This window comes from Pan troglodytes, chromosome 1 (assembly GCF_028858775.2).
Source record: "Pan troglodytes isolate AG18354 chromosome 1, NHGRI_mPanTro3-v2.0_pri, whole genome shotgun sequence".
NCBI lineage: Eukaryota > Metazoa > Chordata > Mammalia > Primates > Hominidae > Pan > Pan troglodytes.
Genome location: NC_072398.2, coordinates 65,006,873 through 65,022,384, shown reverse-complemented (window position 1 = coordinate 65,022,384; position 15,512 = coordinate 65,006,873). Strand labels below are relative to the sequence as shown.

General features: G+C 39.3%; 1 protein-coding gene across 2 annotated transcripts in view; it reads left to right on the top strand.

Moving 5' to 3' along the window:
- The window catches only part of TSEN15 (tRNA splicing endonuclease subunit 15), a 44,119-nt gene that overhangs the window by 22,818 nt on the left and 5,789 nt on the right, over positions 1-15,512 (top strand). The gene's annotated exons all lie outside the window — the stretch shown is intronic.

Here is a 15,512-nt window from a genome sequence, read left to right as displayed (position 1 = left end):
GCTTCCTCAAAGCCAGCAAAGGAGAGTCTCAGCAAGATGGACCTTATAATCCTTATATAATGTAATCACATACATCCCATCACCTTTGCCGTATTCTGTTGATTGGAAGCAGGTCATAGGTCCTGCCTACACACTAGGGTTTCATGGCTGATTAGGAAACAACAATAACAAGAATGGAAAAATGATGAAAATTAGGAACATCACAAAATAGTATAAAGCATCATTCTTCATCTGTAGTCATTCCTGACTCCTTCCTTTGATGGTATTTGAATTTCACTTTTATTCTTGGTGGGAGGTCTCCATAACTCCTTCAGGCTCCCTCTGCTTCCCCAGAAGACATGAAGATGGACCTATTCAGAACAATATGTGTTTGGGTGACTCTAGTGGAAAATTTGCAGGTCTAAGAATCCTCAAACAGTTTATGATAAATTCTTAGGGTCTCTTGATTTCTTAAGTCTCTCATTTGATTCATTTTGAGGTCTTTCATTATAATTCTAGAAAAATAGCATTTTCAGAAAGAAGTGTAAGGATAATGTCAGATTTGTGTGTCGGATCTGTTGACCAGTGGGCTCCTATATAACTACAAAACCAGAAGTGTCTTTTGGGGTTGGCTGTGAAAGGTGTTTTCCCAACTCTTTAAACTAGGATTGAATCCTGCTGTATGTCTTGGGATGTTTACTCTATTTCAGAATGTTCCCTGTGTACTTCACCAAAGTTGTTCTGTCCAAAGCCAGCCAGACACATCCTAACATGAATAATGGCCCAGAACTTTTTGGAAAGGGAGGCCACCCAGCTGTGTATGTCTCATTTTAATGAAAAACTAGATAAAGTGATTTAAGTAATTTTGTAAGTGAGTTTACATTTGTCTCCCTGTTAGACTGGGCTCCTTAAGAACAGAACAAGAAATCGTATTTTTTAATACATCTCTGTATCTTGCCTCTTTGCACAGTAACTCACATATAGTAAACCCTCAGTAAATACTTGGCAAATGAATGAATGCTGATTATAGCCGTGTCTGATTATATAATGGCTTATTTTTTCCCTCAAGGCAAACTAAAACAATTCATCTGGACACCAGAGGGCACTGCTAGATAACCACAGCATTTTCAGACTCTACTAAGAGTAGATTAGCTGGAGAAGCGGTACTCTTGAAAATTTATTTTCAATCTGTAGGAAATAGCATAAATAAAAATATAAATAAGTTTTACGTACTCACATCCCCTTTTTCTTTCTGGCATGCCTCTAAAATTATACTGACATTAAATATGTGACTTGATTCATGCTTTGCTTAAAATGTAGATCTATATTTAGAAATAAAAGCCTGTTTAGGGTAGGGGTAGATGGGGTGGGTTTTATATATATATATATATATTTTTTTTTTTTTTTCTTAGCCGTATGAAAGTATGCATTTTAGTTTTTCATTCTAAAAGCCTAATTTATCCTGAAATGAATTTCAGGATCACATCACATAGCAATAAACCCCAGCTCTGGAACACTCACTATTCTGGCTAAGTGCTGGTGGTAAAAGATATACATTGCTGCTTTAATATAAGCAGGTATTCCTTGTTGTATTGCAATTCTCTTTATTCTGTTTTGGGGATATTGTGTTTTTTACAAATTGAAGGTTTGTGGCAACCCTGCCTCAAGCAAGATTGTCGATGCCATTTTTCCAACGTGATCATTTCATGTCTTTCTGTCATATTTTGGTAATTCTTGCGATATTTTAAACTTTTTTTATTATTTTATCTGATATGGTGATCTTTTTTCAGGGATATTTGATGTTACTATTGTAATTGTTTTGGTGTGCCACAAATTGTGCCCATATAAGACAGCAAACTCAGTTGATAAATGTTATGTGTGTTCTGACTGCCCTACCAACCAGGATTTCTGCCATTTCTCTCCCTTACTTCTGGCCTCCCTATTCCCTGAGAAACAGCAATATTGAAATTAGGCCAATTAATAACCCTACAATGGCCTCTATGTGTTCAAGTAAAAGGTAGAGTAGTACATCTTTCACTTTAAATCAAAAGCTAGAAACGATTACACTTAGTGAGAAAAACATGTCAAAAGATGAGATGGGCCAAAAACTAGGCCTCTTGTGCCAAACAGTCAAGTTGTGAATGCAAATGAAAAGTTATGGAAGGAAATGAAAAGTGCTACTCCGGTGAACACACGAATAAGAAAGTGAAACAGCCTTATTGTTGATATGGAGAAAGTTTGAGTGGTCTGCAGAGAAGATCAAACCAGCTACAACATTCCCTTAAGCCAAAACCTAATCCAGAGCAAGGCCCTAACTCTCTTTTCAATTCTGTGAAGGCTGAGAGAGGTGACAAAACTGCAGAAGAAAAGTTTGAAGCTAGCAGAGCTTAGTTCATGAGGTTTAAGGAAAGAAGCTGTCTTCATAACTTAAAAGTGCAAAGTGATGCAGCAAATCCTGATGTAGAAGCTGCAGTAAATTATCAAAAAATCTAGCTAAGATAGTTGATGAAGGTGGCTATATTAAATAACAGGCTTTAAATGTAGACAGACGGCCTTATATTGGAAGAAAATGCCATCTAGGACTTTCATGGCTAGAAAGAAGCCAATGTCTGGCTTCAAAGCTTCAAAGGATGGGCTAATTCTCTTGTCTGGGGCTAATGCAGCTGATGACTAAATTAAAGCCAATGTTCATTTACCATTCTGAAAATCCTGGAGTCCTTAAGAATTACGCCCAATCTACTCTACTTATACTCTATAAGTGGAACAACGATGCCTGGATGAAAGCACATCTGTTTACAGCATGGTTTACTGAATATTTTAAGCCTACGATTGAGACCTACTGCTCAGAAAAAAAGATTTCTTTCAAAATATTACTGTTCATTGACAATGCACCTGGTCACCCAAGAGCCCTCATGGACATATACAAGGAGATTAATGTTGTTTTCATGCTTGTGAACACATTATCCATTCAGTAAGGTCAAGGAGTGATTTTGACTTTGAAGTCTTATTGCTTAAGAAATACATTTTGTAAGGCTGTAGCTGCCATAGATAGTTACTCCTGTTATGGATCTGGGCAAAGTAGACTGACAACCTTCCAGAAAAGGACTTGCCATTCTAGATGCCATTAAGAATATTTGTGATTCATGGGAGGAGGTAAAAATGTTTGAAGGATGTTGATTCCAACCCTTGTGGATGACTTTGAGCATTCAAGACTTTAGTGGAGGAAGTTAACTGCAGATGTGGTAGAAATAGCAAGAGAATTAGAATTGGAAGTGAAGCTTGAAGATGTAAATGGATTGTGATAATTTCATGAGACAACCTGAACATATGAGGAGTTGTTTCTTATGGATGAGCAAAGAGTGGTTTCTTGAGATGGAATCTACTTCTTGTGCAGATGCTATGAACACTGTTGAAATGACAAAATATTTAGAAAATTACATAAACTTAATAAAGCAGCAGCAGAGTTTGAGAAGATTGATTCCAATTTTGAATATTTTACTGTGGGTAAAATGCTATCAAGTAGCATCAGAGTCTACAGAGAAATCTTTTGTGAAAGGAGGAGTCAATGATTTTGGCAAATTTCATTGTATGTTATTTTAAGACTTTGCCACAGCCACCGCAACCTTCAGCAACCACCACTCTGATCAGTTAGCACCCATTAACATCAAGGCAAGACTCTCCACCAGCAAAAAGATTATTACTTGCTGAAGCCTCAGATGATCATTAGCCTCTTTCACAATAAAGTATTTTAAAATTAAGGTGTGTGCATTGTTTTTTAGACATGATGCCATATACTACATGTTCGTGTAAATGCAAGTTTTATGGGCACTAGGAAACCAAAAAAATTGTATGACTTGTTTTATTGCAATATTTACTTTATTGCAGTGGTCTGGAACTGACCCTTCAATATCTCCAAGGTATGCTGGTATAAACTTTTCTGTAAAAGAGGTGCCTTCTTTAGCTGGGGCATGAAAGAGGGAAATGGCATGTGAGGATTTCTCTCTGGTGCCGCCTTTGCCTTTCTTTTCTGGAGTCTCTAATCAGTGTGCCCTCTGTGCTGGGGCAGCTCAGTGGAATACTAAGCTAGGTCCTATGGCTCCAGACTAAGTATTTGCTTCTCCTGGCTGAGACTCTTTAGAAGAATATGTTACTAAACACCATAGATCTATTGTAAAGAGCATGAAGGAAGAGGTACTTTGGAATTCAAATTTACAATTAGAATAGAAGAGTAATCTGCAAAGTTCACGTAGTCAGCATTTTTATTTTTATTTTTTATTTTTTACTAAAACAGCTTTTCCCTTTTATAAGCCTGGAACCAAATGACTTAACCAAAACTTCATGGTGTTTCATCTCTTTCTGGGTATTTCTGTTCTGAATTCCTCTCTGAGGTCACTTTTTCCATTGCAGCCCCTAGCAGGAGGCCTCTTCACTGCTGCAGCACAGTGGTTCCTGCCAAAGTTTATAGTTCTTCTATACAGAAGCTCTTTATTCATCTGCCATATTTTACCTTGAGTATTTACATGTGCAGAATAATGTGCTATCCTCTGAGCAATTAATAGTACAATTTCCCTTCTTTCTGGCCAATAACTGTTCTGTTCCTTACCACCCCCTAATCCTCTTAATGATCTTTGGATAAGAACTGCTTGTACTCACTAAGGAAAGTGGATGGAAAAATCAAATGTCTAGTAGGTGGGTGTGCTATTATAATGTTTAAATGATTTTGAAAATTTTCCCAAAGCCAATTTAAGCAAAATCAGAGATTGGCCTTTTAGGTTTCTGGGTACTAAGTGGAAGTAATAAGAAGTATTTTATTAAAGGTTATTTATCAGTTTATCTTCAGACATTAACTGGTATCTTAGCTAGGACAACCATTACAAAATACCACAGCCTGGGTGCCATAAACAACAGAAATTTATCTCCTTACAGTTCTGGATGCTGGGAGTTCCAAATTAAGGTGCTAGCAGACTTTTAAGGGCTCTTTTCCTGGCTTGCAGATGGCAGCCTTCTGGCTGTGTCCTCACATGGCCTTTCCTCTGTGGGGCATGGCGAGATTGAGAAAAAGAGAGAGAGAGAGAGGGTCAGAGCACGTGCAAGTGCATGCTGTCTGGTGGCATCTTTTCATCTTCTTATAAGAACACCAGCGCCATCAGATTAGGGCCCCATCCTTATGACATCATTAACTTTAATTACCTCCCTAAAGGCCTTATCCCCAATTCCAGTCACATTGTGGGACAGGATTTCAATATATGAATTTGAAGGGTACATAATGCAGTCCATATAAACTGGGCTCCTTCTCTGTGTTCAGATACTGTGGTAAGTCTAGGAATACAAAGATTGGTGAGACATGACCTCTACCCTCAAGGAATTCAGACAGGCAATTACAACTCTCTTTAGCCAAAATTCTAAACACCTGTTGTTAGTGTGAATTGAGAAATACTTGTCTTGCAGTGTATAAAGTTTGTGTAGTTTACTTAAGGGTGAAGGGGTTTAACAACTTACGATAAATAGTTTTCAAACGATCATCATATGTGTATTATTTGTCCCAAAGTACTCAGCATTGGATCATATGCAAAGAAAAAGTGCACAGTGAACCTCTAAGGAGCTTATTGTCTCCCTTGAAAGGAGAAAATCTAGGTACAAAATAATTCAAGAGCATTACAAGGACAATATTATATATAAATGCAAAGTTATAATCATGTTGTACTTTATTCACTACTAAGTGCTTCAGAACCCTATATCTTGATGCTCACAACAGAGCTGATGTTACTTACATGTTATTAACTTTTTATCCTCGTAAGATAGAGAAATTAGGGCACAAGTGGTTAAGTAATAGCTCCAAGTAGTAGCAAGCAAGTGGAGTGGGTAAGGCAGATTAGATCCAGGTCTCCTGATACCTAGCACTGTATTGTTTTCAGAATATTATGTTGCCTTTTTCTTGTATGATGCAGAGAAATATATTAGTGTGTGCCAAAGTCTTTGGGAGGAAAAAATTATTCAGTCCTGGAGGGAGTTAGGAAGTGATTTTTGGATCAATTACATTATCCTCTGATACTTGAACAAATGTATCAAAATGTCAAGCTGTTTGTGGGTAATTCTGAAAAACATATTCATAAGCAATATATTTACAGAGTTTTATTCCAGAGGATAAACACATTCATGCTCATGCTTTTATGTTGGCAAACCTAAAACAATATTTAATAGTAAATAAAGAAGAACTCAGAAAGTTTCTCTGCTTGTTGACACTAAATTTTGTGCTGGTACAAACAGAAAATCCAGAAACTTATAAATGATCATTGCACCTCAATGAAGAAGATCATTGCACCTCAATGATCTTGCACCCCAAGTATTCCTCAGATCTGCCTGCCAGTGCTTGGAATCCTAACATAATTCTGTTTCTTAATCATGAATCAATAATCCAATTTAATTTGACAAACATTTTGTTAGCACCTTCATGGGTAAGACATCGTGCTAAGATCTGGCGGAAAGACAATTCCAAATATGTTATTATTAGATTCAATAGGTCAAATTAATCAACTTAACTGTTACAAGAATTTCTAAATGTTTATTCTCAATTTCTATACTTGCATCATTGCAGAGCAGCAATAGTTTGTGGATTGATACCTGTGTATGAACCACACTTTGAGTGGCATGTGTTAAAAGCTTTGATGAGGAATGAGAGCCTGAACCCCAATAATAGCCTGGGCATATTAGTCAGGGTGGGCTGGATTATTATGCAGCAACAGCCAGCGAGTTCATTTAACAAGTGTTTATTGCTTGCTCACTTTACATGCCCATTGACTGAAACGACCCATTGCATGCCCTTTACTCTGGAAATCAGAATGACAGGGCCTCCACCATCTGAAATGCTGTCAGTTCCAGCTGCAGGAGGCAGTTCCAGCTGCAGTGTTGCTTACTGCAATTAGGAAGCAGCCCATGTTACTCCTGTCCACGTTTCACTAGCCAAAGGAAGCCACGTGCCTGGCCATGATCTACCTCAAGAAAGAGGGGAAGTGCAAATCTGTCATGTTCCTGGATTGAGGAAAAGGAATATTCAGAGAGCAGCACTTCCAGGTAATAGAAAGGAGAGGAGAGAGCCGGCAGGTAGATTTAACAACTGGATAGCTGCATGAACAGAGAAGGAGCTGGAGTTAAACCTCAAACTATTGAGTCCCGTCACTTTAATGGGAGTGAGTTTCAGGTTGTTTTGGGAAGACAGTGAGAGGACATTGCAAGAAGGAAAGGGCACTAAGTACCACCAGGTTGGGAAACGGGCCACCTAGAGGACTTTTTCCCACTTCATGGCTCGGGTTCTGGAGATCAGAAAGAAGATCTTGTATGGATCAGAAACCTAGGGTCATTGGGGACTTTATTCTTTCCGTTCTTCTGATGCACCAGATTGTTACACAGACTATGTTGTCCTGGCCTTTTCTTTACTTCCTAAGAATGGAAAAAAGAAAGCAGTTGTGCCTATAGCATAGAAGATTTAGTGGAACTCTGCGAGAATATTTCTGAAGGAAACTGGTTAAACATGGATGCGTGGGTGAGGCTGGGTTTATGAAGAGCCTGGTGGCAACTCTTCTGGGATGGATAGTTGTTTATGTGGGATAGTGAACATGGAGTGTTTGTATAGATCTAGGACACTTTCAGGGTGCATTAGCATCTGACGGAGAGAGAGCTGGGGGACAGACATCAGTCCTTAGGGTTTCTCATCAGTCACACAGGTAGTGGCTGAATTGGGCATCATCCTGCAGTGCCTGAGGTCCATCTGGGTCTCTCATGACTTTTTCTCTTGAGCACTTGGAAAATATTTGGTCTGGTCCTGAACTCCAGGGACATGTTGGGGAACTTTCAGGCTGTTTTGGGTCCTCTCCATCTAGATACACTTTCCCAGCCATATGTGCTTCTCTGCTGTCTTCATAGCATGTTGGAGAAAGATCCTAAGAGTCTGAGATATGTGGAGTATGTGGAGCTTTACCTCGGCCTGGAGGCAGCAGTAGGGGGTATAGGGTAGGAGTGGGTGCTGGCCATATGCCCTTTCATTTCCTCTATTTCCTTTGGAGCGTCTATTGTCTCTCCTCTGCACCAGCAACTTTTGGGGTCAGAGCAGAGGGCACGGACCGCAGGTGTCTGCTCCATGACCAGTTCAAGGTTCTAACTCTTCCACTTTTGCTACTTTTTATCCCCAACAGGTTTTTTTCCCCTAGGTTTATTTTGTCTTAGGGGTAGGAAAAACTGATGCCGACCATTTCCAGATCAATTTTCCTTCTAAACATATTGTTTTTGCCAAGATTTTAGATTTTGGAATTCAAAAGCCAAGAATTTGCTCTTTTTGTTCTGTAGCATAATCCTGTTCCTGAGGCAGTGTGCCAAGAAAGCCTGTATGGGAAAAAGTTCACAGGGAACAAGAATTACTGAGAAGGGAAAATATACCAGTTAATATATCAAAAATTATCCAGTTACATTCACAAACAGAAGGTGTTAATTGTCATTAAAATTCATATTGATACTCACAAGACCTATTTAATTTTCTGAGGGTACATTTTATCTTATCTATCAGCTTACATCCCACCTAATGATAATGCAGTATTTGATACAGAGTAGAAGCTCAATAGAAGTCTTATTTGATTGCATTCAAATATTCATAAATGGACTACTACCCACCCCATCCTATTCCTGCCATTCCAGTGGCAGGGCAAGGACCAGCTGCTTTTCTGCCCTGTCCACTTTGTACAGAAAGCAGAGCTGCATGTACCTCAGGCTGTGAGACAAATCACCATCCCATGCGATTTTCTTTTGTAAGCATGCTTATGCTACAAGATCCCTTATATTTTGATCCCTTGCCTTAGAGTTCTGAGAAATCAAAATAAGGATTTCTAAACAAAATATATCTGCCTGATAAGTTTACTTATTATTTGATTACACATCCTTTCCTATGCCAAACCTATGCATTTATTTATTCAACGTTTTTTGGGGAAATGAAGACATGTAAACACTGCTAAATTTGGAAACTCTACTTAGAAATGGTAATTCCTCTCACATAATTATACAATTATTGTGGATTGTACTTCTGTTGATGACCACAGATGGGGATGCTGTGGTTTTGAATATTGGGTGAAAAATTGGTCATCTCTTCTCCCATCCCAACTGAGATCATTAGAAAACTTGGTTCCTATAAATATAACCAAGAATGTTGCTTTTTTCTGGATCGTACATTCTCTATTGTTTAGATATAAATGAATAGAATTCATCCACTTTGGACCATAATGTTCCACTCCCACAAAATGAAAGGAGTTGGTGCAGATACTATCTGTGATCCCCTCTAGCTCTTTATTTTGGTGATCCTATAATTGAAAGATTTTGCCACATAGATCTTTCCTTCTCACCCTCACGCTCATCACCCTCTTCCACCTCTACCCCTGTTAAAAACAACAACAACATATTCCTCCCATCATGGGCCTTATTAATCCACCATTAGAATTGTGCTCCTTTGAATTTTTGAGGCCCAAGAGACTTGCAAGGCAGAGTTTTGACTTCAGAAAACCAACAGTGACATGGGACAGTTGTGTAATCTCCCTGAGCCTCAGTTTCTCATCTGTAAAATGAAGGACAAAGTGTGTCCTTCCAGGGTTGTGTTTTCCTCACACATTGAAATGGTTATGTGAGGATAAATGAAGCCCAGCATACAATAAACTATCAATGATCCTTCCCTTTGCAGCCTCCAAACTCTTCCCATTGATGTGCAGGTTGCCACCTTGGGAGAGAATACATGATAACTAGCTGAGAGCCAGTCCTCCAAGGAGTAGGACCTAGATGTTTAGCAGGGTATGAAGAAGGTAGTCTTAGTCCATTTTGTTGTTTGATATTCTGTTATTCTAACTATCACACCCCATCCCACCTATGATGGTTTTAAGATATTATCCATAAATCCTTTTGATTATTATCCGTAAATCCTTTTGATTATTATCCATAAATCCTTTTGATTTATGGATAATGTCTTAAAACCATCACAGGTGGGATGGGGTGTGATAGTTAAAGGACATTTTAATTTTCTGTTATTCTGTAACAGAATATCAGAGACTGGGTAATTTATAATGAACAGAAATTTATTAGCTCACATTTCTTGACGCTGGGAAGCTTAAGATCAAGCGTCCAGCATCTGGCAAGGGCCTGCTTGCTTTATCTTATGGCAGAAGGCAGAAAAGAAAGAGAGATCAAGAGGAGTCAAATTAGCCCTTTATAATGGCACCAATCCTGCCCATGAGGGTGGAGCCCTCATGGTCTAATCACCTCTTAAATATCCCACCTCTTAATACTACTACAATGGCAATTAAATTTCAACATGGGTCTGGAGGGGACAAACATTCAAACCATGGCAAAGGTAAAGGAAAAGATGGGACAATTTTGCCCTTTGAAAAATTTCTCAGGCCTGATCTTGCTGCTGCTGTTGCTGCTGCTAATGGTGATGGTGATGATAACACTTGTTTTTTTGGTCTCACTTTGGGGGATCCTTTAGGTTTAGATAAATTGCATAGGAATAAGATAAACACCAGCTATGCAGTGGGAGACTTAAATCAAATAAGGGAAATTTCCACTGCAGGGAAGCTGTACTGGGGCAATTCATTAGGACTGAAAAGAAGTTAAACTTAGCACAGCACAAAAGCACATTGAAAAGTTCTCTCTAAAAGAGAAGGGGGAATGTTCAGGGTGCATTTAAGTCATGGGATATGGCAAGGAGCCTTCTGTTGATGGTGGGGATTAGGTCTCTTGAAGGAATGAATAAATTAAAAAACATGAAACAATAACTAGCAATTTGTAGTTGTATAAGCATGCCTATATTACAGTGGGGGATATAAGGACCTTATTTTGTTCCCTTCTATATTCCCAGAAGTTAGAACAGTGTCTGATACATAGTGGGTGTTCCACAAATATTTGTGGAAGAAAATAAACAAATGAATACACATAAAATAATGTCAAGTGATGACAAATGCTATGAAGAACGTAAAGCAGGGTATGGGGATAGAGTGTGACAGGAATGCAATTTTAGTTAGGGTGACCAAGAATGGCTTTTCTCTGCAGGTGACATTTGAGCAGAGACCAGAATGCAGTGAGGGTGGGAGTCATGCAAATAACTAGAGGACCAGCCTTGCGGGCAAAGGGAACAGCAAGTGCAAATGTCCTGAGTTTAGACCCTGATGGGATCTGAAATTCTGCATTTCTAACAAGTTGTCTGATGATGTCAGTGCAGCTGGTCCATGGACCACATTTTGAGTAGTAAGGGTATAGACTAGAGTTTGACCCAGGAGTCAGTACTAGTCAAGGTCAGTACTAGTCAAGTCAGTACTAGTCAAGGAACTGAGTAGTTCTGTCTGAGAACTGAGTAGTACTGACTAGTCAAGTCAGTACTAGTCAAGGAACTGAGAGGTGAGGTCATTGCATGAGAAAAGAGGAATGCAAAACTGTATATGAAATATATTCTTATCTATACAAAATGTATGCAAAGAGGGACATGGACAATATCAACAGTGTTTTCCTCAGTGGGGTTGCACTTCAGATGATTTAAATTCTCTTCTTTTTAGATTATTCCAAAGCTTCTGCCATGTGTATTTATCACTTTTATATTCAGAAAAAAACATTTTTGGAAAGTTCAAAACAGAAAATATGTATTTAGTTAAGACACAAAGTTCAAAATGTATTAAAATATTTCTAAATTTTAAAAAAATGTTATGGACACATGGGAATTGGTTGGGGTTTCTGATGAAAGGCTTCATAAAGGAGATGACTTTGAATCAAATCTTGACATCTAAGTAGGCAAAACTAAGTTGGAGTTCTTAGCAGCTTCTCTTCTCTCTTCCTGTTCTTGGGTGGAAGTTGGGGTGGGGAAGATATAGGGTATGGATGGTATATTAGTAATCTATTGCTGTGTGACAAATTATCCCAAAGCTCAGCTACTTAAAACAATAGTTTTTGTGGTTCAGAAATTTGGGAGCAGCTTTTTGGCTCAGGTTCTCTCATGAGGTTTCCATGAAGATATTAGCTAGGGCTTCCATTATCTGAAGGCTTGATTGGGGCTGGAGGATCCACTTCCAAGATAGCTCACTCACATGGCTGTTGGCAGGAGAAGGCCTTGCTTTCTTGCCATGTGGATCTCTCTACAGGACACCTTGGGTCTCCTCATGATACTACAGCTGGCTTCACTTAGAGCTAATGACCAGAGTGAGAGAGAGGGAGAGCAAGAGAGAGTGAGAGAGAGCTAGAGAGAGCACGAGAGAGAGAAGATCCAACACCTTTGATGACCTAATCCTGGAGCACACACACTGATGCTTCTGCTTTATTCTGTTCGTTAGAAGCAAGTTGCCAAGTCTAGTCCATACTAGGGGGAGGTGTATTCAAGTTTACCTTTTGAAAGGGGGGAGTATCAAAAGGATTTATGGATAATATCTTAAAACCATCACAGGTGGGATGGGGTGTGATCGTTAAGGCCATTTTAATTTTCACTTAAAAGGGACTGTATAAAATTACTAGATACTATGGATTACTGTAGGAAACTGTCAGTCATTTAGCATGCCTGGTGTTTAGCAGGATGGAGGGTAGAAAGGTATGATGAGGAAAACATCTAGAACATAATGCAAGCCACATATGTAATTTAAAATTTTCTAGTAGCCACACTAAAAGATGTTAAAAAGAAAATACGTAATTTTAATAATATGCTTTTAGCTCTATATATGCAAATATTTTCATTTCAATGCATAACCAATATAAAAATTATTAACGAGATATTTTAGACTCTTTTTTCTTTTTACTATCTCTTTGAAATCTGGTGTGTGTTTCATACTTATAGCATCCTTTGGTTTGGACTAGCACAATTTCAAGTGCTCAGGAGCCACATGTGGACAGTGCAGGTCTAGAGAACTAGGCCAGAAGCTAAGAATAGGTCACCAAGAACCATAATCTGTATCCATTGTCCAAACAGAGGGCCCAGTAAAGGGTTTAAGCTGAAGGGCACCATGATCAGACTCCTGGTTTAGAAGTCACTCTCACTGTTCAATGTGTAGAACGTGGAGGGTTGGAGCAGGCAAGCCCAGACATAAGCACATAATCGGGAGACTTTCAGAACATCCCATGTGAGAGCTTGAATGAGGTTAGTTACACTAAAGATGGAGAGGAGCCGATGTATGAAAGATAGAAAGGAGGTGGTTTGTAGTAGGTCCCATGACCATTTGGATGTGAGAAAGTAGATGTAATAAGATACAGACACTTAGAATGATTCCAAGGCTTCTGGCTTGGGTCATTGTGAGGAAAATTGTAAGAAAAGGAAATACAGGAGTTAAAACATGGTTCACTTTGGGGGGGATAACAAGGTAAGATTACAGCTATATATTTGGAAAAGTTTTGGTTGAGATAGTATCGGAGATGGAGGAGAAGAAATCTAGTGGACAGTGGATGGATAAATCTGGAGCTTAGGTGAGACCTAAGCTCCTGGTGGAACCACCACAAGTCTTCGTAATTTTATGATATTGCTATGAAAATGCCAGGCACTGTGGAAAGTTCCAGTTTTCTCTTGTTGTAGAGGCAGAATCAGCTGAGGAAGAAAGACTGGAGCCACCTCAGGAAGAGGCCTCTGAGCTGTGGGCACCAGCCAGGGAGGTCTGCTTCCCTGGCCCAGAATGACCTGGCTATTTAGCAGCGAGGGAGGGGCCATGAGAGCCACACTGCGGAGTTATCTTAGCGGTAGGAGCTCCCTGGCCAGGCTGTGAAGGCCAGAGCTCACTGAGGGGAGTAGGAAGGGGAAGGAGTGTCTGGATAAAGCATCGGACGTTAAAAACGCCTAGATTCTGAGGAGTCTGTTGATGGCATGGACTTTGGTCTTTTTGTTGAAAACCTCTTTTGTAATATGTTCAATAAGTGGAATTCTTTGCTGCCAAAAGATGGGGAGGAGGAAGAGGAAAAGGAGAAGGAAGGAAGAGAAAGAAAGAAGAAAAGAATTCCTGCCTTGGGATTTGACTATTTCACATGTTGTCTCCATCTCAGAAAATACGTATCCTTGTCAGTGAAGAAAAAAATGTTTTTTGTATTTTTTTTTTTTTTGGTAGAGATCGAGTTTCACCATATTGACCAGGCTGCTCTCGAACTGAATGACTTATATGAGTACACATGTCATGTTTAATTGTGTTTTTCTACTTACATTTCCTATTGTAACCTTCAGTGCTCATCTGGGTTGTTTTCTGTTTGTTTGTTTGCTTGCTTGCTTGTTTTTATTCTCTAAGAAACAATATAATAGTCAACCCTATTTGTTGACTAATTCTATTTCTGGAAGGTTAGCAGACCTATGTGAGATATTGAGACCCTTCCCTCTTTTACGCACCTAAAGTGAAGTGTGTCTGCCCACTGCCTCTTCCTTAATAGGGTGATGCCTTAATGCAAGGGTTGCAAACTAAAGTGCCTGCCACAGCCAGGTAGATAATACACCGGAGTGATGTGAGTGTACACAGCAAATGAGCTTGGCCAAAGGGAGCAGCTGTTGTGAAGCTCCAGCAGATTCTTGTGAAGTGGCAACATGGGCGTACTTGCCAGATGTTCTTACTTTTGTGTGTGAAATTTTTTGGTGAAGTTTCCCCACTTTTAACTTCACAAAATATCAATTTTATTTAAACACTGCAGATTAAACAAAATATGTTCGTGGGTTCTTATCAACCCACAGTCCACCAGTCTTTGACATCAATCTAAATCTTTATATGTGTATGCATGTCATGTTTCATTGTGTTTTTCTATTACATTTCCTACTGTAACCGTCAATGCTCTTCTGGGTTGTGTTTTGTTTTCTTACTTGTTTGTTTTTATTCTCTAAGAAAAAATACAATGGTTAAGGCCCTATTTGTTGGCTAATCCCACTTCTGGAAGATGAGCAGATCTATGTGAGGTATTGAGACCCTTCCCCCTTTTAGGCACCTAAAACAGCAGACCATATGGAAAATGGCATATTCCCCTGGCAGATTCAGGGCCACAGTGGTTGAGAGACTATCGGAGATGGAGGAGAAGAGTGGAGTGACCCTGGTGCAACTGGCCACATTTTGGTGGTGACTCCTCTAATAAGTGCCAGGTTACTTAAAGTAGATCTCATATTTAATAATAAATGAAATATCAAAATCATTCATGAGGGTACTAGATAGCATGTGGAAAAAACAGTCATTATTTCCAGTGCTCAAAGTTAAACATTAAAAAAAAAATCAAATGCAAGAAGGAAGTAGGTGAGGGAGAAAATAGGAGGAAAATGTATGGAATTCAATGGGTTTCATGTGCATTTCCCTTGGATGTTATTGAGCTCTAGGTCAGGTTTGTAGAAGAGAAGCGATGCTTCCCCATCATGCTCCCCAGTCCTCCACCCTCCACCCTATCCTGTGGGGCAGAGTTGCTATAGATTGATGACATTCTAGGACACTGGACCATGTTTGCCAGTAGAATGGTTGCTGCCCACTAAAAGGTCATGCATAATGTCCACACAAAGACCTGTACATGAGGTTTATAACAGCTTTATT